The sequence below is a fragment of the Calonectris borealis genome, chromosome 2, assembly GCF_964195595.1.
Source record: "Calonectris borealis chromosome 2, bCalBor7.hap1.2, whole genome shotgun sequence".
In the NCBI taxonomy this organism is placed as follows: Eukaryota; Metazoa; Chordata; class Aves; order Procellariiformes; family Procellariidae; genus Calonectris; species Calonectris borealis.
The window spans coordinates 130,279,400-130,304,315 of record NC_134313.1 but is presented as its reverse complement, the minus strand read 5'-3'; positions in this window follow the sequence as shown (position 1 = coordinate 130,304,315).

The following is a 24,916-nucleotide window of genomic DNA, read 5'->3' as shown; positions in this document are numbered from 1 at the left end:
TTTTGAGTCTTGTCCTCTTCTCAGCATGCCAACTTATCTCAGCTCAGCTTTAAGACACAATCCTCTTGCTCATTGTAAGCTGCACCTGAACCACAGCATTTCCATAACCCCAGTGAAGATACCTAACAGATACCTGATGACAACATAAAACAGGAATACCACCTACAAAAAAAATCTGAGGCACCTGATAATGACAGACAATTTACTTATGGATTCAAAAACCCTGTATTCCTCCGAATGGCTGTGCTGTGAAGATTTTCTTCCCTATCAAGTCTAAACCTCCATCAGGAAACATAATTGCTAAATTTCCAACCTCCAATAATTTCTTCTTTTCACTTGAGCTTTGTATACATCAAACACTTTATGTAATGGCAGACCATCAATTAAGAGAGTCCTCTAAACTATCAACAATTAACACGTCTAGCAAAGCAGCCAGCAATCTCCTTTCGCCCCCCCCTTCCCCCCCCGAATCTAAGATGAGGGAGAATAAATCAAAACCAGAATTTCAATAATTTGAGCATAGGCAGCTATTTGGATCAAGAACTTTCCACCCAGTGTGTCAGCTCATGCACTACAGGTACTGAAACTTCATTTTTGAAGGTAAGGATGGTAAAGTGGAAAAGGAACATCTGGATCCAAGTGTTATCAAGATGCCTTCACAGGTAATTTTTATACTTCATTGGCAATTACTGTTGTAAAACAGCTCCTCCACCATCCTCTAGATTACTGGTGTATTACTGATGCAGCAACCCAATCGCTGCAAAATTGATTGCAGTGTAGCACGCTGACCTACTATGTTTTATACTAATTTATCACAATAGGCATAATAAAAGATATCATGTTGTTAAGAATAATTCATGCCACTATAGTAATTAAAGCAAACACAGCAAAAAGACAAACACGAGCATTAACCTGGCTGAACAGAAAGAGGGGAAAAATATGGTTTATATTTTGTAGCCAAACCAATATGCAAAGACATAGGCCATGTAAGAGGAGAGAATTGTGGAAGAAAAATGCTGAATGTTTTCCTTTAAATCCAAAAGTTTTTTTTTTCCACTGAAGCCAAACTGAACCATTTTCATAGTACCACGTTTCAGAAATAATCCAGTTCCTAGCAGATAACTGAGTCAACAGGTTAGAGGCTGAACCGGTATGGCAGACTTGCAGAAATGTTCAGATCATACACTCCCCCAAAACCTCAGTTTGATCTCTTCTATTTATTTTTTCAAGGGACAAATATTTTGAGACCTGGTCTTTTGCAGCAGCATTTCAGGGTGGGATACCTTCAAGTTATTTTAGAGACAGCATGTAGTGACTTCATCCCTCTGCCTCTTTCTTTATTAGAGTCTTTGAAGGAAGAGGAGAGCAGCTTAGTGTTACATTTAGCTTTCTTCAAACCTTCCAAGACCTCCAAAGCAAGAAGACACCTAGCAAACAAGAGATACCACAATTTCGCTTGAACTTTTTTGTTAGTTTATATGCTTGCTTCAGAGCACTGTCATCATTACAAGCTTCCAGCTTAAAGTTCTTTTCAATCACCACTATGAATGCTGTAAGATGGGAGGGCTTTGGGACAGAACCATTCTTCACAGACACCCTGAAATGCTGGAATTGTAAAATGAGTGTGTAAAATTCACAAGGTTTCATCTGTCACATCTGTCCTTTAAAAAAGGATTCAAGAGTACTGACAAAGGAAGCTTGACCATGATATTGCTTCATACTTCCCCCTGTTTGCAGGTAGCCAAAGGGTTCTTATTTCTAAAGCCCTTTTTATATCAACTTTCACAAGAAATAAATTCACTTCAGAAAAAAGCCGCAAAAACTCTACAGCATACAGAAGAAGAACTATATATAGCTGCCACTGCGCACATTATCAGCACAAGAATTTCTTCTTCCATTCAGTGCCTTATGCTCCTGACGTATACTTTCTATAAATAGACTGCAGTCCAATAGTCTCTCTTTACAGTTATCTTGTCATCACCACTGAACCTGCATTTCCCAGAGTCTTGACTTGGTATTTACTTCCTATTTTCTTTTTTTTTTTTTTTTTTGGAAGCAATAGCTTTTTTTCTTTTTTAATCTTATCTGTCAAGTAGCTTTGCCTCACAGGAGTCTATCCATGCATAACAAGAGGCATGAAGAGCTTTATAGCATACAATTTTCAATCACGATTAAACCAGGAGGCACCACAGAATATGCGAACAGTAGATAACACTAAACTTGCTTAGGTGCTTTGAAAGGTGAAAGCCTCTGACCACTTAAAGAGATGTTGGCTTATGCTCAAGGGATTTTGTACCGCTACACAGTTTTGAAACAGTATTACAAGCTACTGTTCATTTTCAGGTAGTAGGGTATTCTCCTTTCTCCAGAGGCATATTTTTGGAAGTAATACATAACAAGGAAGTCTTAATACCTGAACCTTTGTGATTCTACAGTAGGATTATGTTTCAGTGAATCCTAGACCTTATTAAAATGTAATAGTTTTCTGCAATACAAAATTAATATCATAAAAGGGATCGAATTCTTGTTGCAAAATGGTTTTATGACAGTTTAAAAAAAATGAAAGAAGTCAACTAGTTTAAAAAGACAATAGAATGAAATTCACAAAACCTTAAAAATTTCTAATATCACCAACTTGATCAATCTCAACGTCATACTGACATCAGTATGAAAAATCATGCATAATTTTTGTTGCAGTTGAGGAATCCCTAGTACTTAACACAGAACTGTTTAGATTGTAAATTAAGATGCTTAAGGATAGACAACCATTTCAGAAAACAGTTTATCCACCGAAAAACACTGATTGCTGATTCAGAGTTTTTTGCAAGAATAATTATCAAGTCCAGTTCAGGAATAATTTTGGTTGAATGGAAATGCAGTACTGTGGAGATACCTTCTCATATCCTTTCATTCAGCATTTACAAAATTCACTGAATTAAACTGGGAAATTGATTCAGATCTCTCTTCCCAGGCACATATTCTTGCCATGAAACACATCATATTCCTGTGTTGAACTCTCTCTAGTTCATTTCATATCAAGTATTTAGCAAACCCAGGAAGAAAACAGGGTTTTAATCCCCATTTAAATGAGAAACTGGCATTTCAGTCTCTGTTCTGACTCAGACAACAAAAAGATGTGAACCAAGCTGACCTGCTCCTGACCTTGAGTGTCCTTCAATGTTGCCTATAAGAGAGAGTACAACACCACTATCACCATCACAATACGAATCTACTCCTTGCATTTTATTTAAAATCCACAGAACTAATTTTGTTTCATGAGAAAATTGAATCATTTGACTTTTAAGTTTAGGTAAGCAGGAGGATTTCCTGAACCTATTACATATACACACAGCTGCCGAGTGTGGTGCAATCCTGAGGACAACCATGACTCAGAGATTTATTCTATTAAAGGGTAGCTGAGTAATTTGACTGAAAACAAACTGAATTTTGCAAGAGTTTCTCCTTATGAGTTGTTATGTTTTAAGGAAATAAGGCAAGTTCTGAGAACAAATCTCATATTCTTCTTCCAGATTCAATCCAGGCACACATAAACCCATGACCTCCATCAAGCATTCTCCTCCTTCAGCGACCCACACTGAGGCTTATTTGATCCAGTGATTACAAGCGCCCTAAAATATGAAGGTAAGTGCAAACACTGCTAAAAAAGCTGCGTAAACTGCTAAAATAACTGCAATACCAGGCTTTCTTCCCCTACTACGTTCCCTTTGTCCTGAAAATTTGCTGTGCACAGTTCAGAGTGAGCAGCAGCCAAAGATAACACAAATATCTGTGCCGGTGCTTTTAAGCATGGCATTCAAGTCAGAACACCCTAAAAAATGGTGCCAGAAACTGCTGTCCTACTTATTCTGACAACCTCCAGCTTGCAAAAGGCATTTAATGAGAGGAAACTGTCAAAAATGTGGCCACTTATATAAAGATCAGAGGTGAACATGTAAATATCTCATCATTAGAGAAGGATTACGATAGCTTTGATCATTTCTGACAGAGAGTCTGCATTTGTGTCAGGTATACTGATTTAGGTATAGAGTCAGACACAAAGACAAGAAGCGGGACAGGGGTTCAGGGAGGTCATTCTCCTTAGATGGCATCTCGTTTAGATGGCTCAAATGCTCTCAAATGAGCAGGCTGTTGGACAGATGCTAATGAACTGGAGGTGGCAAACGGTGTGATATAAGAGGTAGGGAAGGATGAGCAGTACCAAAAGAGATAAGACAGCAGGAGGAGGGAGGAAATTCAAGTGACAAGCAGAGAAGCCAGAGAGGACAACTTCTGAACTTTGACCATAACCACAGACAAGGGAAAAACGCAAGCAGCAATAGAAAAAGAAACAACGTGAAGGCTGGCTTTGCCTAAGCATAAGAGGAGGTAGAATCCAGAAATTAAAAAGTGGAAAAGGAGGAATTAGAGGAGTGACTGCCTACCTTTAGGGAGGAAGGAAGTGCAGAGGATAAGCAAACAGAAAAAAATTAAGATGCATGAAAAGAAGAATCAGTGCATTTTTCCCTGGCCTGGGGCTGAGAAGAAAAGCTACCACGAGTAGCATTCTACAGGCAAAGCAGGACATCATGAGCAAATGAAAAACTCCTTCAGCTGGAGAACACATGCTGGAAACCTCTGGCAAAGAGTCAGGGGTTAACCTGAAGTTAAATGTTGTCCACAAAACGTTTATGTAAGCACACTAGAATTGCCAGGGAAAAAAGTCTCCTTCAAAGAATTCCTAGAAGGGAGAAAAGTTTGTGTAGTATTTTTTTGCAGCAGTGTAGCAGATGAGAATTAAATAGAAAAAGACCTTGACTCCAAAATCTTGTTCGTTAATTACTTGCAACCTGCTTGATGAAGAATAGGGAAAATAAAAGGAAGAAGAGGTTCCTTCATTCCAATTAAAAGATTGTAATTTGAGGACAAAGGGATATTTTGTTCTTATGGAGATCTACCTCAGTCATACTGATAGTTTTTAAACAATATGAAACTGTTCCTATCCTTTAAAATTTAAAATTCATACAAAAAAAAAAGTCCAAACCTTAGCTTGAGAGGTAAAACACAATCTAAACCTACCTGAAAGCAGAATAAATACAGAAAGAAGTTATAGATTGAATAATTTCAACTTTGATCTTTAATTCAAACTAATAGACTAAAGACAAAATTAGAAAGTTGTGAATAAGAGAGGGGGGAAAAAAAAAACCTTGAGTACCTGCTTCATTTCAAAGATTTTTAAAGTGTGCTTCAGCAACATGGGAAAATGTTTATTAGAGACTCCAGTATTGAAAAAGGGAATTTAATTTTTCTGTGATTGACAAGACTACAAGTTCTTCACTGGCCCATGCACCACCTAGCACAAAAATAAGTTAGCAATAATCATACAATAGGTATTTCTGGGATTCTGATGCTGCAGTTCATTAGCAATGTCATAAAGGACTTTGCTTGCTTGAGTGTTGAATTTCAGTTCCCTCTCCCTCAAAAAGGTAGAAGTTTGCCTCTACAGAAAGCTAGGTTTTCTGTGGGGTCTTTATAGACACTTGCACATCTATAAAGACTTAAGAAGCCCCTTTTTATTGTGCAGTGCAAGAGTCTCATCAGCTAAACTCCTGCTCAGGAAGGCTCTAGATAATGAGGTAGGGCAAGACAGTCATGAGACAGAGTTGCAGTGAGCTTGGCTGGGGGAGAGGGACAAAAGGTGCCCCCAGGGCCTCCTCAAATAAAGGGAGCAACAGGCAATGTTAAAAGGACTTGCACAACAAGGGTTTTCAAGGGTTAGGTAGACAGGAGGGAAGGGGTCCTTGCAGAAAGTTAGGATGCATGATGCTTTGGAGAGGAAGGTTAACTCATTGGGAACTGGGTTTTGGGAGATGCCAGAAAGCATGTCTGTGGGAAGCAGAGTCCCAGATCTATTCCAGAGGGAGGGGAAAAAAGGAAAGAGAAGCGGCTGTCTGAAAATGTTCAAAAGAGAAACTGCCAGACAAATCACATAGCCTGTGAGCTCCAGATCAATCAGGGTTTTGCTCAAATGTGTGCAATATTGATTCTTAACGACAAGATTATTTGATTCTTCTAAGCCAAGGAATTGAACAGGATACACAATATATCTGTCCGTGTCCAAAGCAACAGGCTGCAATGCATGAAGTCCCTTGTTCCATGAAGTTCTGCAAGTGGGTATTCTGCAGATATAATCTGGTCTTATCTAGACTTTGACCTGTGAAGCTCATGATGACATAAGAGAGATCATTATAATTTTTCAGAAAGATAAATGAAGCACACAGGAAGGAAGAGATTTTCCTAACATCATAGAGCTGCTGTATGGCAAGAAACCAAAATTTTCTGCATTGCAGCCAAGTGCCCTGCTTTGAAACCATACTGCTTGACAAGAATAGGATTCCTTTGTTGTTTAGACAGTCCCAGCCTTTCATTAAGTCACTTATACCCATCACAAGGCTCCTGTGGCTTCCAGATTAGAATAGAAGTTGTGAATGTAAATCGAAGTTTGCCAAGTGTATTATTGCTATAAATGAACTATAATTTGTTTCAAAGGTTAAGCACGAAAGGGCTTTGCTATGGATTCACAGCCTTAGGAGACCACTTTCTCCACAGTGCACTTCTCGGTACAGAATGACTATTACAGGGTTATGTGCAGTCCCTTCACTTCTGCTGTAAGGCTTCCCCCTGTCTATCAAAGGCTCCCAGAAAAGGACACATTTATTTACATAGATATTTAGAGAAGAGACCCAAAAAGGAACCTACAGAATTCTTTAAAGTGTCACAAGTACCACAGATGTACTTTTCTCTCCAATCTGCTGCTTAAACTCATGTCTCTAACTCTTAAGTATCCATCCCGCCCCTGCCTGAACAGCCTCAAGAAAATACATGGAAAGCGTGCCAAATCCACTCTTGGCATAGCTCCACAGTCCATTGGAAGTTCACCAGGGATGAATCTAACACCTGCCTTTAGTGCAACATAGTGCTTAACTGCATTCATCGTGGTAAACTTCCAATTAAATTACAATGAATGCTGTTAGAAAATGTGTGTTTGGTTGGGGGTGTTGTTTCTTTTGTTCTTTTTTAATAAAAGCACTCTAAATATTCATTACCACCCACACCGCCGCTCTGTTCTCACGGCAAGAAGAAAGAAATTGCTTGGATATTTTCTATAGGCAACTATCCACATTGCTGAACTGTCATTTAACCTAAAGTAATGCTAATAAATTTGTTCAACTAATGATGCTGTTTGAAACAAGACATGCTATGGAAAATAACAAGCACATAGTGGTGGACCTGGTAAGCAGTTAAATCCAATTAAGTTATTGATGTCTAGTGTCAATTAAATTATTGATGCTTATTCTGGGAGTTACAGACTTAGTGAAACTTACCCCATGAGAGACAGCACCACTTATTTGCTTTGTCATAGCGGTGTTCTATCTCCCTGTTAGAAGTATCAACAAATCCCTACAGTTTATTAGGAGCTGTAAAAGTAGCAGGAAAAATAAGGATTGGAAAGCTGAAAGGATCACTCATCCACCTTTTTATTTTCCAATCTGATGGGGAAAAAAAAAACAAACAGAAATCAAACAAATCAATGTTAATTGGCTCTATGAAGCACACAGGAGAGCAATACCATTAATCCTAGGGAACTGTCATTCACAAAGCAAGGAAAAAAATCCTACCACACATTTGCAAAGATCAGCTGCCTTTGTTGCAGAAAAGCCTTTGACTACAAATAGGTTCCCTGGGATCCTGATCTTAGGACGCACAGTCTTTTCAGGGCTCAACACTTTACTGAGACAGCTGAGGCTTATGTTGCAGTGCCAGAAAAGAGATTGAAATGCAGTGCATACTGAGATGTGGAGCAGGATTCAGATAGCCATTAACAGGGGCAGGAACAGTCCTGTACAATTTGTGCCTCCTGCTATTTTCATTTTGACTCATTGTGGCTGCAAAGAAACACCAGTTTCACTGGCTTCCTTGGGCAAATTTCTGAACAGAAAAAAAAAAAAAAAAAATCTTTCAAATGGCGACTAGGGCACTCTTCTCACTGTCCTCACATGGCCTGGGACAGTGAAATCCTATTTAAAACAGTTCTTTGGATACACTTTAAAAAAAAAAAAAACAACAACCCAACACAACCAAAAAGAAAAAAAAAAACCCACACAAAATCAAAAACACACAGAAAATCAAAACGTGCAAGTTAACTCAGCCTATCTAACAGATGGCAGCAGGGCTAACCCAGCCTGCCTGACGTTCACTGCCTGAGGGGTGTAGGATGTCAGCACAGAGAGGCAGGTTTCTTTCCATCTTCCTCTGAATAACTTCAATCTGCCTAATCCAGGCAGTTCCTTTTGTTCATTGACCAAATATGGGAAGATGCAGGCAGCGACCCAGTCGTCTTAGGACAGAAACCTGTTAGAAGATCACAAGGAAACAAGGAAATTATGTCTGCCTCCAGCCAGGTGCTAAGCTACTAGCTATTATTCTCATACCTGCTGCTCACTTTTTGCATGAGAGCCTAAAGGGCAGAGCACTCGCCTAGGAAAGCCCCAGCTCCAGTCCTCGAGTGCCAGTGAGCCTGATAGGATGGAGCCCCTGCCTCCCACAGGCATCCTCCCCACTTCTTTTATGAACCTGCAAGAGATGCCAACTACAGCTTCGTGGTTAGCACCCCTCTGATCAGTACCAGAGATGAGAAGAATTGTTGCCCTATCTATACTGATAAGATTTTTCTTTCTGTTGTTTTTTGTTTTTAAACCCAGGCATGCTCCAATGTAAAATATCTTCCAGGAACGGGTGCGTATCTCTGAAATCCCAGTCATGCTCCCTCCCAGCCCAGAATCTTAAATGCCATGCACCTGGAAACATTAGCAGGAGAAGGGCAGGCAGGGAGTGACAGCTTTATCCTGATGGCAGGATCCTCACTAGCAGACCTCCATCCTACTCAACCAGAGAGGGGAGCAGGATAAGGCCATTGGTGCTGTCTGTACTCATGTGAGTGCTCTGAATGCCTGTCCACAATCTGTGTGACCACCTGATATACATGTATTTGTGCCTGCTGGGAATACATCTTCAGCCTTGCTACTGGTTGGATCTGGAGACAAGGAGCTGCAGCAGCCTCGCTTCTCTCAGGCTGTGGGAACCATCATGACATATGTTCCTTTAACACTTTCCAGACCTTACAAGGTCAGCCTACAGGGACAAATGCCCAAGCACTTTACAAATTACATTTGGAGACGCACACCACATATTACATCCATCTCTTTTCTTTCCTGTTGCCATCCGCTGCTCTGTCCTCCCCAGCAAACAAGTCTCAGCACTTTTAGCCCAGACCTCAGCAACCTGCCTCCCCATCCTACCAGGCCTGCCGCGCTACTCTACGCTTGCCAGTGGCTGAGTAGGGCTCTGACAAGGATAGGCTACCTGCTACTTTCTTCATTTCCCCCTCTCCCCCCATACAAGTGATTTTTTTGGAGGCAAGTTCAACTGTCAGTCTTGGAATTTTGTTAGGAAGCTGTCGTGGTTTAACCCCAGCCAGCAAATAAACCCCACGCAACCACTCGCTCACCTCCCCCCCCCCCCTCCGGTGGGATGGGGGAGAGAATCGGGAGGGCACAAGTAGGAAAACTCCCGGGTTGAGATAAAAACAGTTTAATAATTGAAATAAAACAAAGTAGAACAGTAATAATAACAATGAGAACAACAACAATAACAGAATATATGAAGCAGGCGATGCACAATGCAACTGCTCACCGACCACCGACCACGTGTCACGATTGGGGGGCGAGCCGCCACACACCCCTGGTTTTTATACTGAGCGTGATGTCACATGGTATAGAATACCCCATTGGCCAGCTGGGTCCACCACCCCGGCTGTGCTCCCCCTCCCTGGTGCAAGCATCACCCAGCAACAGCCAAAGCATCAATGGGCCATCAATGCTCCTTTCATACTAAATCCAAAACACAGCACACCCCCAAGCTACTGGGAAGAAAGATAACTCTGTCCCAGCCGGAACCAGGACAGAAGCATGGGTTTATGTAACTTAGGTTTAAGACGAATATTAAAGTATCTTTTATGATACATCTTAAGAGTAAGGTTTACAGAAAACTGGGAGATTCTTATCACAGTCTCTACAGAGCACAGGAAGTTACACTGATCTTTACTCAGCTCAAGGAGACTAAACTATGATTAGTTACATCACAGAAAAACAAAGTTGTAATTTAACTGTTCATTCATTACATCACACTTATAATTAGTCACTGTATTTTGGCATAAATTCCAGGCATGAAGAAACCTTGCAATACTTAAATAAAGCACTAGAAGCAAGCTTTTAAAATCCTTTTTCTTCCTTTAGGAAGGTATAATGACTCTGTCAAATTCTACAACAACAGAGTTCTAGTACTTGCCAGTTGATAGCAGAGTACAATTAAAAAGTAGGAGAGAAGAAATTTTAAAAGGAACTTATGTTGTACACGAATGCTTCTGGACCACTCTAGTCATTGCTCAGGTCTTTTCTCTCCAGTGGCCTCATCTACTGGAACATCTCATTGGGCTTCATCTATTCACACAGGGGAGTGAACTTAAAGGAGTCATGAGACATCTCCAATCACTCTCTTAACAGAACTGTACAGATCAACTATTTAGAAAGAAAAAAAAAAAAAGCTTAAACAGGCATCTAATTCTTCTGGAGACCAGAGGTACTGCATCAGGAGGGCCTTTCCTCCATTTATAATTTAGATTCTACTGCTTTTTAGGGAAAAATCACACCCTTACCTTGAAAGGAAAAAAATCTTCCTGGACAAAACAGAGTTCCAGGATCCCAATCCTTTAAAGGAACACCCCCCTTCTCAAAACAAACGAAACCGAAAAAACCCCAACCAAACAAAGAAAAAAAAAACCAAAACCCACACCCAATATAAAACAAAACAAAACAAACGCCACCACAAATCCAAAAAACCCACACACAAAGCAAAATCAACAAAAAAACCAACTAATCAACCAACCCCACCACTGTCCCCACAGTTCCTGGGTATAACAACCTCAGCTGGAGGAGCGGGAAACAACAGCCATCCAATTCTTTTTCAAGCTACAAGACTGAACCACTGATAGCAGAAACTATTTTTCAGGAGTAAGCCTGAGGGCTCAGGGTTACCCCTTTATTTTGGCCATTCCTTCTATGACTGGTTTTCCCCAAGATATCTTTCAAGAAGACTTTTGTAGGAGGAATGTTGAAAAATAACATCCTGGTAATATTCCCTCAGACCTTAGGTGCGTTAATGCAGGCCTCGGCAGCTGAACATCCTAGCACAGTTTGCAGATCCCCTACTAAGCCAGCGTGGGAGATCATCAAGGCCACCCTCAGGTCCCTCTAAGCCTTTTAGCGTATTACTATGGAGTCTACCCATTTTCTGGCAGGCCAGGATCTCAGTAGAAGTTCAATGATCTGAGCCACAGCAAAATGTGAGAGAAGCAGCATTTTTTAGTAAGAGAATTTATTAGCTCTAGTAACAATTTCTTAACATCTATAATACTTCATGACAACAGAGCAGCAGCCCAAGAACCTTAACCTCCCCCGCTACCACCTTTAAAGTACAGAGATCAAAAGGCAGATAAAAATCACTCTAGTTATAAATATCATAAGAGTAATGATGAATCAGTCACAATCCTTTCAATGCCTGACTCCAATTTTTTTTCAAACACAGGAAGTATCACGTCAGGTGACATAGGAAGCCACATCTGAAGTGGTAGAGAATAGCCACATTCCCAAGTGGAAGAAAAATATTTGGAAAACAAGTCTATTGTACTGCTAATTTGGTAGCTACTCATTCATATCCCACTTCAATGACTTATTAAAATTAGCCAGACCATTCTCAGCCACTGGAAAAGCATGGTTTAAGTTCAGAACACGTGTAATTGCAATGCAGAAGAAATTTTTATGGCCCTGTATTTAGTTTGAGCACATGGAATTTCAACAATCCCCCTTTCCTTTAGAAGTTCCAAAGCCTTTACCCCTCATGAGGACATTACTGAGTTAATCTTGAGCAAAAGCGATAGATTTAAAGGTTACCTGTCACGAAAAAAAAAGGCAAACAGCAAATCTGGTTTTTCTCCTCTCTTTTTACAGACACATGAAACACACACATAATGTCACCCAAAATCCTGAGCAAACGGATGTTTAAAGCCATTCTAATGAAAGAAAATAAAAATAAATGTCAGCCAAGAGAAAATATCTGTTTTGCCTTTCTGGCACACTTGATGCTTTGCTTCATCTTCTGCACAAATTCTGAATAAGCCATCAAAAGGCAAGGATTATTTTCTTTAATCACTAGTTCTTTCCCAGCAGCAGCAGTTCCGATCTACAGGATTTCAGAGAGTTTCTTTTATGCAGGTGCGGATTTACTGAGGAAGAAGATAGATCTGCCCCCTTCGCCCCTACTCAGTGGTCCCGTTCGGTGCTGTGCATGGATGCTTCTGTGCCCCGGTCAAACCACAGCCGTCCTCACCCGCCTCATTTCAGCTAAAGTCAAAAGCAGCTGTACAGCTTTTACAGAATGACTGACGCACCCCACCGGAGGGTAACGGAGCTCTGTATCCTTAACAATTAAACCCACCCTGGACATCAGAAGCAATAACTTAACCGATTGCCACGGAGCTCTCGCATTTGTCCTCGCAACAGGTTTGGCCTCTGCTATTTGTTTAAGACCTGAGCCGCAAGAACTCCTGTATGTATTTAATCTACCTCAACATCATTTAGGTACGAGTCCCCTCCTCAGTATCTCCCACTCTTTATGCCCTTTTTTTTTTTTCCTTTCCAAACCTCATACTGAATATTGTTCGGTGTTTTTAAGGAGTGATTTTGGAGAGGCAGCTGATGTTCCAAGGATTTTTCTCAATTAAATATCTAATACTTAGTTGCATGCAGGAGGGCTTATGGTCCTGTTAACCTATTTCTATGAAAGTTTCCAGTTCAGATTTGTACCACATTTCTGATGTTCACATGTAATAAAACATCATTTAGGTTTGCAGTTAAGTCTAGTTCAGGAAAAAGGAGAACAGAGGCCTGATGTAATTAGGCACTTTTTACAAGAAACAGAAGGAGAAAATATCAATCTTGTTACAGCAGTTGAATAAGGCAGAGGTTTGCCTTTAATTCAGGTTTTTTTTTTGTTTTGGCGTTTGGCTTTTTTTTTGGAAAAGTGACATAAGTCCATTTTCTAGGAAGCTGCATATTAGGGTAGCCGTGTCATCTGCTGCGTCCTGCCTGCCTGTTGTCTCTCCTGCCTCACAGAACAGCTGCTCGCGAGTAGCGGCTCCCATTTGGTCCATTGGTTGTGACTGTCACCCACCACAAACTGTCATCTGTCATTTTGTCACAGCAGCAGCTGGCAGCAGTGCCTGGCACCGGTACATGCTGTATTCTCTCTTACTGAGGCACAGGTCAGAAGGGGTGCGGGAGGAGAGACAGCGATTGATGCTGCAGCTGCTCTTGCTACCGTCGGATGGTCACAGTAGCTTTATAGGTGACAGACCCAGCTAACGAAGCACAGCCTTCCTCATGGCAGCGAAAGGCCTTCGGGTCATCTTCTTCAGCCAGGTCTTCTCCAGGCAGTACAAGCCTTTGCAAGTGTTCAAGTGGTTTTGTGTTGCTCTGACCACTGATGTCAGCAATTTATTTCCACGTAATATGGTTTATAACAATACTTCTGGAGATACTATAACAGTAATCATAAATAGTTAAGCAAAGATGCATTAAAATGAACTACAAGGAATAACAGCGTTTTCCACATCAGCTGTACTGGGAAAAAATTACAGAAGCAGTTTGGTTTTGTTTTCTGTAAAACCAACTTTTTAATCTTTGCAGTTGTCACCTGCAGTTTAAATTATAATAAAGCAAGTATTTTCAAGATATGTGAACATCACAAGGCATGATTTAACCTTTATTGCAAGCTGTCTAATTTTAAGCCGACTCTTGTGGCTCAGTTGTATCTGACTCCATATCTCAGAAATATATAATTAAACTTCACTGATGTCTGTGAAAGCTTAAAACATCAATGCTCAGTTGAAGACGTTTATGGACATCATATACTGAATAAATCTGGATATGTAACGTATTTATTATTCAAAAGTACCTCTTACTTCTCTGAAGTACCAGGTAAAACAATCTTGTTCACCCTTTTTCCTGCAATTTCTGGAAAAGCTTATCTGCCTCTGATCTATTTAAGAGTTGCACAAAAGTTTATTCGTATTGTTTTCAAAAAATAATTCCTACCTCCCTCACACCTCGCTCCAGAGGAAGACGTTTATGTACAGTCATTTCCTTCACGTAATTCATTCATCAAAAAAAAAAAAAAAAAAAAGTACCAGAGCCCAAATTCCTCCACATTCAGGGGAAAAGAGGCATGCTACAATTTATTTTTCCTTACTTCCAAGGCCCTTTCCAGACAGCACATACCCCAAAGGCATTCTCAAAATTTTTTTCTGAGGACCATTTCTACAGCTCGTTTGACTGTACAGTTCGTTTTCTGCAGCTTCTCCGTGTCACTTGTCTTCAAAACAAAACTCATACGGGTCTGTTTCTAGCCAGGATTTCAGTCCCCTATGTTTGACAATATATTTAGAACAAAGTAACTGAAACCAGTAAAAAAGGGTTTAACAGTTTCTGAAAAGTCACAACACATACCACCTTTGGTGAAGTTTTACACAGTCCACAAAGGACTGACAGAGCTGATCCTAAATGCATCAGCTGACATAGATTTTGAAGAGATTTCTTTCAGGCAGTCCCATTTAGGATAATACCAACCTTTTTCACACGGCTTTTGATGGACAGCCTACAACTAATAACCACTCAAAAACCAATTTTGAGACAAAACTGAGAATCTGGAACAAAATTAAAAAAAAAAAACCACAAACAAAAAAAACCACCAAAAAAAAACCAACCAAAAAAAATCCCACAGAGTGGAAGGACTGACAGGTAACTTGTAACTGAGATATTTTCCCTCAAACAATGAGTCAACAGTATCAGTAAGCATGCAGCTTTTCTTTCTCCAAAAAGTTATTTTGCTCATTCTCTGAAATGGAAAAATGTTCTATCTACTATGGCTTCAATATTTCTGAAAGCTTTTGCACCTCTTCGCATAAATATAACTATATAAATTAGATCTCCAATTTGCCCGCAGCATATACGAATTTTTGTTGTTTTTTTGACAAAAGTCATTTTCAAAAGAAAATACTGGGTTTTGCTCAAAAGCATCAGTTTAGGGCTATGAGGCTTGGGGGGCGGTGGTGTTTGCTTGTTTTCAAGTCTTTCTAAACACAATAAAAGTTGTTAGAAAGGTGGTGTTGCATATTCAGAGGCAGATAAAACACATGGTGAAGCTGAAGGCTTTGGAAAGCAAATAACGCATGCTTCCTTTCCCATTGCGTCTGCAGGAAGGTAGTGTGTGACAATTTCCCAAGTGCTGATAAGCTCTGGAGACTGATGGTCCTGTTGAATCTGCAAGGACTGACAAACTCAGGCCACAAGGTTCTGCTCAACCCGTACGAGGCCACTAGCACATACTAGCATCAGCAAGGGGCTGTGCAAACCAGACCACAGGGAGACGAAACCACAGGGATGCACACCTACGTGCCTGCTGGAACCAAGGACTCTCCAAGCAGCTGCCTGGCAGCCCCTGGGGCATAAACTCACCCCTCCACGTCCGAGCATGCAGCTGGGGCTGGCCCATCAGCTGTGGCTCCACCAAGGGTGCTGTGAGTGAACGTGTGAGCAAGCTACGTGAGCAAATAAGGGCATGCTTTGTTTGAACAGTTACCTACTAATTACCATCTAATGAATAAAGGCATTCTTAATAATGCTGGTGATCTGTGTCTTACACACGCTAGGGAAAAGGCAATTCATAACGCATACAGTAATAAAACATTGACATCTTTATAAGGAGAAAATTTGATCAGATATTTTGCCACTGATGCTTTTATAAACACATTTACATATGTATTTACCTGAAGACCTCTATATCAGTGTAGCACATGTAGTTAGTCTCCAAAATACTTTCTTAAGCAATGATTATTGCTAATACACTGCATCCTAAAACCTCACTGCTTTCAAGTACTCTGCACTCTCCATTTCAGAAGCACACAGTGCCAGCTTCTGTCATTTTCTTCCCCCCACTTTAAGCCAGCAATGATTTTAGGCTTCCACAACGCAACACCCATTAAAAAAGAGGACCAAGTTCAAATTCAGAGAATTCCGTTAGAAAATATCTGCATAACTGGATACTTCCATATTTACAGTTACTTTTAAATGCCTTACCATAATTCTAATTTGTTTCATATCTGCTGTCTGCATGTATGTTGCTTTAAGGAAATTCACATTGCATCCAAGCTCCGTGTCATATGTAAATCTGAGTGAAGACCGTCTCATTTAGCACTTCCAATCTAATTCAAAAGAAAATACAACAGACAATCTGCTTTTCATAGCACCATGCTGATTGGCATTAGCTTTGCTAACATTACTGTCTGATTGCATCCCATATCGGTCTCAATCATCTTGCCTGGTGTCAGTGTCCAGGCAACCAGCCCTAGGTTATTTTGTCTATTCCGTTTAAGTGCTGAAGAGACCTTAGCTTTTCTTCCCATTTCCTGGAACTTCCTGTCCTGGTTTTGGCTGGGATGGAGTTGATTTTCTTCCTATTAACTGGTATAGTGCTGTGTTTTGGATGTAGTGTGAGAATAATGTTGGTGACACACTGATGTTTTGGTTGTTGCTAGGTATTGTTTACGCTAGTCAAGGACTTTTCATCTTCCCATGCCCTGCCAGATGTGCAGGGGGCTGGGAGGGAGCGTGGCCGGGACGGCTGGCCCAGCTGGCCAATGGGCTATTCCATACCATATGACGTCATGCTCAGCATATAAGGCTGGGTGAAGAAGAAGGAGGGGGGGGCGTTCAGAGTGATGGCGTGTGTCTTCCCAAGTAACCATTACGCGTGATGGAGCCCTGCTTTCCTGGCGATGGCTGAACACCTGCCTGCCGATGGGAAGTGGTGAATGAATTCCTTGTTTTGCTTTGCTTGCGTGCGCGGCTTTTGCTTTCCCTATTAAACTGTCTTTTATCTCAACCTACGAGTTTTTCTCACTTTTACCCTTCTGATTCTCTCCCCCATCCCACCTGGCGGGGGGGGGTGAGCGAGCGGCTGCGTGGTATTTGGCTGCTGCCAGGTTAAACCACGACACTTCCCCAGACTTATAAAGACTTTTATTTAAAAGAAAAATCACCACCAATATTAATTTTTGTAGCAGTTCTTAGTAGAATTTCTCTGTGAACATTCAGAAAAATTTTAATAATAGTGTTTGAAAAGTTTCCACAGCCCTGTGAAGATCTGTTTGATATACATTAATATGCATCTATCCTTCCCACTGAATAGCAGAAATATGAATATTACAGATGCAAAAATGGGTAAACATTGTTCTGGTAGTTTATTGTGTTACTATCTGCAGCTGTTCATCCCGTACTTCACTCCTCACAGTTACTGTCCTCATAGCAGGAGTGAAAAAACCAGAATAAGCACTCGGGCCCCAGCTGCCCCAGTTTACAGCATATTGGCTTAGCCAGAGACCCACAGTCAACATCAATTTACACTGAAGTGCAGCAGCTGAGTCACAAGTACACAAGTTCCTCCTCTTTCCTTGGGGAGGGCACGGGCATTGCTGAAGGAACACACTTAACTACTATAGCCACTTACTTTACCAGACATTTGTAAGAGGTCTAAGTAGAGAAATGGCGCTTTGAAACTATTAGCTGCTAAATATGGTCAAAGGGGTTTTATCCCCTTTTGCTCCCTGAAAGTTGTCCTATAAGTTGTCATCCATTCAGAGTTGGATGTTTTGTTCTTTTAGGTTTGTTTTACAGGAAATATTGTCAGTGAAACACTTTCTTCTATTATTATGAAACTTAAAATCTGTGTTTTGACTTTAACGAAATATACTTCAAAATATCATGAAAAATTCTAGGATTTTGGTTTTGGTCCTATATTGGCTTAAGGAATTAACATGAGAAAGTCAAAATGCAGAACTCTCATAAGAATCTAGATAACTTCGTAACACTTAACAAGCTACTTGTACAAATCTAAGTTAGGGTGGAGAAGAGTATACTGAGCTCTTTTTATATCTGCCTTCTTAATAAAAAAAGCAACTACAAACAAAAGTGCGCCCATTTAATTTAGAAAGGGGCAGTTCAAGTAGCCAAAGCCTATCACATGAAGGAAAAAAAAAAAACCAAAACATTGGCAGCATATTAAAGCAAACAAAGGCAACGGGAATTCTTCAACACCTTACTCAGAGACTTATTGGTGATATACTCAAAGAAAAGAGGTACTTAGAAGGACAGCAGTTTTGTTTCCTATTCTTACTCAAACCATTTAATACAAGTAAAAGATTGTGTAGTTCTACCAGAAATCTCATTTTGCATGAAGAACTCCGTATTCAACCTCGCCCTGCACAGATGAACTGTGTATTAAAAAAACCAAACACCATTCTTCTGACTCGGAAAAGAGCATCACTAAGCAAAATGCTACTGCTTCCACACACTTTAGTTTCAACTGCATTTTTTTGTACAAAATTTGTGGCAGGCTACTGAAAGCCCTGGCAAAGATTACATTTTTTCCCCACTTGTAAAAGTTATTTTTCAGTGACAGATAACACTACGTGAAAGAAAGAGAAAAATGAATATAAACTGAGATAGACCATCACAGTCCCACTCTAGTATTTTGTGATTTCTAGCACCTAGCAAGTATTCTCTTGGATGAGCAGTGGACTTGGCAATGTTAGGTTTATGGTTGGACTTGGCAGCGTTAGGTTTACGTTTGGACTCGATGATCTTAAAGGTCTTCTCCAACCTAAATGATTCTGTGATTCTATGCCTACTTCTCTCTTGAGCAAACTACAAGACTTCTCAAAAATAACTTCTGAATGATACACCTGCTGACCTCCATTCTTACAACACACCCACAACCCTCAAAGACAACACAGGTACCAGTCCACATCACTGACAAGAAGGCACAGCCACCAGAGCATGGCCATCACTTGCTTGCTTCAATATGCTGCAAGCTCTTCAAGGAAGCTCCCTCTTCCAAAGCTCTCTGTAAAGTTCCTAAGGTCGAACAAGTAAACAAAAAAGTATTTTTGGAGCAGACAACCTTTCTCATATTTGTTTAAAGCATTTAAATTTGTCTTGAGAAATTATTGTAAGTGTCTATGACAAAGCAGATATTAGAAGAAATACAAAATACTGCTCTAAATCTCTTTAACATTGCAGCAAATTATTTGTTTCCCCTCCTTTTGTTTCCCCAAGAGCAAAGATTTAAACAGGTTTTGGCTAACATATTCTGATACTTTAAATCATATACCACGGTGCATGAATCATAAGGATAATTTAGTGGCTTAAGTGTTGATCAGAGTAATATTCTACTGATTTCTGAACTTGTCAGGGGAGACAAGCTAAGATTATTCAGTTTCTCCGCATTTCCTCAATAGTGGTAGATTATTGCATTGCAGTTGCTCCTTTCTTTGTTAGCAGCTTCAAAACACAAAACCAATCCGTAACTTGCACCGGATCAGTTCATTCTTTTACTGCACCAATCTTTAGACAAAGGGAGGAAAATGGAGAAGAGGAACAATTTCAGTTCCTTGAAGTATTGTTGATCTACCACCTGACTATTCTGATCCCCCCCCCCCCCCTCCCCGAGTTGATAATTTTATTTGAGGTATATAATTTTCAGATAGCAACATGATGCAGTATAGAACATGGATGTTTCTCAGTATTTTTTCAGTAGCATTTTAATTACTGCTGCAACAGTTCTAGTAAAATTTCCAGGACCGTTTCCACCTTTGAAACATTAGGCAGATTTTCTTTCCTGAGTATGAATGTAAAAACACTGACCTTTATTTTTAGGGCTGTTCCAATACTTATCTTGTCAGTATTCCTCTTTTACTGTAGAAAGAAGAATAGCTCAGCAACTTGGACTCTGAGCTGTAGTTCAGAAGATCCCAGAATGAACTCCCGAGATTAACACCCACTACTCGATGTGACCTTACACAAGTCACTGGGGGAATGAAGGTCTAGGAAGATTTAGGAGACAGATATCAGCACCTTTGACTCCAGGCTACAAGGACAGGATAAATACCTCAAGGAATGTCAGAAGTTCAGTTAGTATTTTAATAGTGACCATTGAAATATCCAAGATATATCTAATTAAAAAAAGCACACCTCGCAATCCTGTTTAAGCAGTGCATTAGTCAACAACACTGCTTCCCATCTGTACAACCTCCTACATTTTAGAGGGGCAATGCCTTTTGCTAGCATTTTATTTAGTAAACTTTGGTTAGTTTTACCAGAGCTAATTTTCTAAGAGACATAAGTATGCATGAGTTCTAGGGAAAAATAAAGTAGTCACTTTAAAAAAGTGACTTTAAAAAAGAAAAACAAAGTGTTCTCTTCACAGTGTCATTCATGCAGGAAATGTTTTTGAAACATAAGGGTCAGCCCCTAGGCATTGAATCAGGTACAAAGACACAGTCCAGAGGTTTAGAAGCCACTGTGCATAACTAACATCTGTAGAACCTGATGGGAGGATACAGGGATTTTTCCTTGACGGACAAGGTGCAGCAGCCCTGCCATTAGAGCAGATTTCTTTGCATGAAGCAATGGCTGCCTGTCTTTCCTGTGCACCTATGTGCAATGAAAGGGGAATAAGCTATTTCATCCTATTCTCTTCTGCCTCATGGGACACAAAGGAAGAACTGTCAAATCACAAGTTTTATTGCAGCAGTATGACATCATTTTTCCTCTGAAGCATCAAATGAAAACTAGCAATAGCCAAAAATCAAGAACAGAATTCAACAAAACAAAATTACAGGAAAGGATTTCTAATCTTTTTCTTCTGAGAAAAAAAAAAAGGAAAGAAAAATCAGAATACAAGATATATAGTTACAGTTGCTCATTTTAGGAAGCTTGTTATAAGAAAAGGTACAACACTTCAGACCGAGTATTTGGGAACCAATTTCATTCTTTCCTCCCCCCTGCCTTTTGGGGGAGAAGGCACAAAAGAACAAAAAATAACTCTTCTATAGTTTTCTTATATAGAGAAGCCAATAATAATACTATTTTTTTCCTTTAGACTGAAAGAGGGAAAAATATTCAGTACGTGTGGATTTAAAACCTAAGGCAGATAGTGACATTAGCCAAAACATTTATTCTTGGTGAGAAATGTCTGGTGTTACAAGGACAAAATGAAAATAATTATGGAACATTCCAGCTGAATTTCTGCAACCTCATCTACAGAATGCTCTGCAATCACCTTTTATTCATGTGTTTGCTGTTTCCTCATCATTACTAGCTAAAAAGAAGTCTGAGCACCTTCTGTTCTATATACATTTATTCATAACAGGTTCACTGTTTTCCTGGTATGAATGTTTTCAACAGTTTATAAAAAGCTAACACGGCCATTCGGTTCTAGAATTATAGTCCATTTTCTTAAGCTGAATAACTGGCACTCAAATCTCCTAAACATATGGGGAGCAGACACTAAGCTCATAGGCACTAAATAATGAGTTGTCATGCATGCTCCATCTCTAAGGATAGCACTGAAAATCATGAACAGTCATCGTCTGTACAGCTGAATTCCTCATCTGAGCTACCACTGAGGACAGCAGCGTTGTCTGATTTTGCACCAATCAAGCCATAATCAGCATTTGTACCACGCTTTTGGTTTTAGTTAGATTTAAAGATTAGCCCTGTTCTCATCTTTTTGACAACTTTCTTAAATCATCTATCTTAAGATAGTTTACAGCCTGTTTGTAACCAGCATCACTGCAAGCAGAACCAAATTCTTGACCTGAGCAGCACTGAAGTGCAGAGGATTTGTAACCCAGCAGTTATCACACACCTAAAGTAGATCTCTAATAGATAACTACCAGCATTGCTTTTGCATATCAGAAAGGACAGGGCCAAAAACTTCTAATTTGTTATTCGGCTCTGTCCTCCACCCAGCTATATAAGTCTTTCCTGGAGAGAAAATCCGGTGCAGGGGGATGTTGAAGCTACACCGCAATACCTGTACTGCACTTCACTGACAAGTTACTCCTACTGCCCGATACCACCTGGAAAGGTAGGTTGCTTCACTTTCATTTCAACAGAAAGCAGCTACCTTTCAGGTACACACACTAGGAGTATCTACATAGGTAATTAAAGCATATTGAAAATCCACATAACCTTGGTGATCTGTATAGAGTAACTGTTTTGGATAAAGAGGGTCCTTCTCTGCATGGTTCTGAACATCATATAGTAATTCACATCCATGAAAACATAAAGCAGATGGAAAACCCTATGAAATCCAGATGGTAGTATTTTGTACTGCCACTGAGGGTATGAGGTTGCAGAGAATGGGTTGCATCGAGATGAGAGTTTCAGAAACGTTGACAGTAAACAAACAAAACTTCTGAGGAAAACAAACAGAAATAAGTTTTGACAAAGTCTGTTTTGATGTTTGTTAAGGCAGCTTCTTGGGTCCCACTGGGAAAGGAAAAACAAAGAAACAGGCATATTCGAACCTGAAGTTCCAGGCCTTTACCTCACTTGTATATCCCATTTTAAGGGTTATTTGCCCAATTTGAAAAACTTCATGGCATATTTTATAAAAACATCACTATTTAGTCCTAGGAGTTTGGAAAAATAGCTCCATCCTCTATCTATAGTAGATTTTAGTAACCCTTTCAAGTATTTCTTTAAAGCCATAAGAATTAGAAAAGCTTTTATTTAAATAAAAAAATGTCAGAAGTAAAATTTTCATTTATCTCTAGGACGGCAGCTTGAACAAAAGCAAAGAAACCACACAGATATCACGAGAATTAACAATACCGAGAAGACCATCACATACCTCTTTTCATGCCGTCTCAACATGAAATCATTGCAGTATTACCTGGGATCCCACCACAAAATGGCAAAATCAGCAGACCAAGGGAAAGCAGAAGCTTAGTTCTGCCATACCACACAGATTAGTTGTTCTCCACCCTTTTCCCCACAGAAACAGAATACCAGGAGATATTAGCAACAACACCTGAATAAGATCCCAACCTAATTGTGCACTGGAGAAACAAGGGGGATGTGGGGAGAGAAAAGCTTTTTTCTTGTATTCATCTTCTCACCTGAGTGTTATTTTCTTCCCAGGTGAAAGACATTACTATATTCCCTTTCAGGCTGAGGGCAGACTGTTCAAACTCCGACACAGTGTCCCGGTGCATTTAAAGTACACGTACCTGGTAGAAAGAACAAAACAGACTGAAGGGGAATATGGGATTTTAGTGAAGAGACAGTAAGATTGGCCTAAAATAGCAGAAGTATCCAATAATTTCTATTAATCAGGCTGGTTGCTTTACAAAAATCTAAGTCATGTTTTGAAAGTGACAAATAACTGCTAAAATATGCTAAATAAGCAGTTTTACTTTCCTTTTAGAGTTCTCATCCCCCAAAGCTGGCCCAACACTGCCCATTCTTGGTCTCCATTTCCCTGAACGGGTATGAGGAAGAGAGATACAGCTAAAATATTTTGTGCTCCTTTCACTGTTGGCTATGCTATGGCACACATAATTTGTGTATGAAAGGGAAGACTGAATCAGTTTCTCTACTCCTGTATCAATGCTTTCCTTCTTTCCCATTTTACTAATGCATTTCACATACAATATAATCTCTCCTTGTATTCCATTACACAGTCACAAGCAAGATCTGAACACAATTTTCACTATGGAGAACACTGTTTCACGGGAAAAAAAGACAGTGCTCTAACAAATTGTCCTTTGAGTCTAGACAAATTTTGTGAGAAAGTTATGTATTTATGAATGTAAAGATATGTTTACCTTGGTATAATAAAAACCTAAAAATAAAAATCAGTCTTATTACACAAGATTATGCTGAAAATTACTGATTTCTCTACATTGTTAATTTTTGTTCTAAATTTCCTATATTTATGAAATTTGAGTAACTAGAACATAAACTCAGTATACCTTAGTACATTTGAAGTCCTAAAACTTTTCCCTTTACTTTAAAGGTTTTTTTCACCTCTTGGACATGCATCAACCCCAGACATACGGACCAATAAACATATTTATTTCAGTCTTTAAAACAATGGGGTAAGTACAGCAAATGTAGCTTTGTTTATCATGTAAAATTACAAAGATATTTAACAATAACATCTGTCTTTAAAGAATACAAAAAAGCATACTTACACAGAACATATTTCCTGACACTTTCACCTTATCTAGTAATTTATTGAGTGAGTAATTCAAGTACAAAAACATGTTGTATTTGAATTAAAGCATGTAGCTTTGAAGAACAGTGAAAGTAACTAAGAAGAGTATAGTAAAAATGGAGGTGGCTAGACACAGCATTAAGCATTGCAGCTAGCAGCTCATAAGTTTATTTAACTATGGATTTCTAAAAGAAGCTTAGAAAAAGTTGATTGGAAAGCTACAAGTAAAGAAGCATCATTGCAGTTACATGTAAAACAAAATGGGTATTAAAGAAATTAAAATAGAAATAGCTTCCTAAGGTTATCTCAGGAACAGCATTTACACCTGTGGATTAATACTAATCTTAGTCCACTACATCTGTTCATGCTGCTTGCTGTGTTTGGGTAGTTAAAACCTAAAGGAAAAGCCATGCAGAGATCTCAACTGCAGATGTTGCTTAAAAGTATTGTAATGGAGATGAAACAAACAAACAAAAAAATCCAGCAGCTTTCACTCGGCTTCTAGGGTTTCTTTATTTTTTTCTTTGTGGAAATCAGCCACAAATCATTCTGAAAAATAATCATTTTCTTCCTCATTTTCTTGGGCACAGATGTCTGGCCTATTCACTTTTTATTGTCTGTC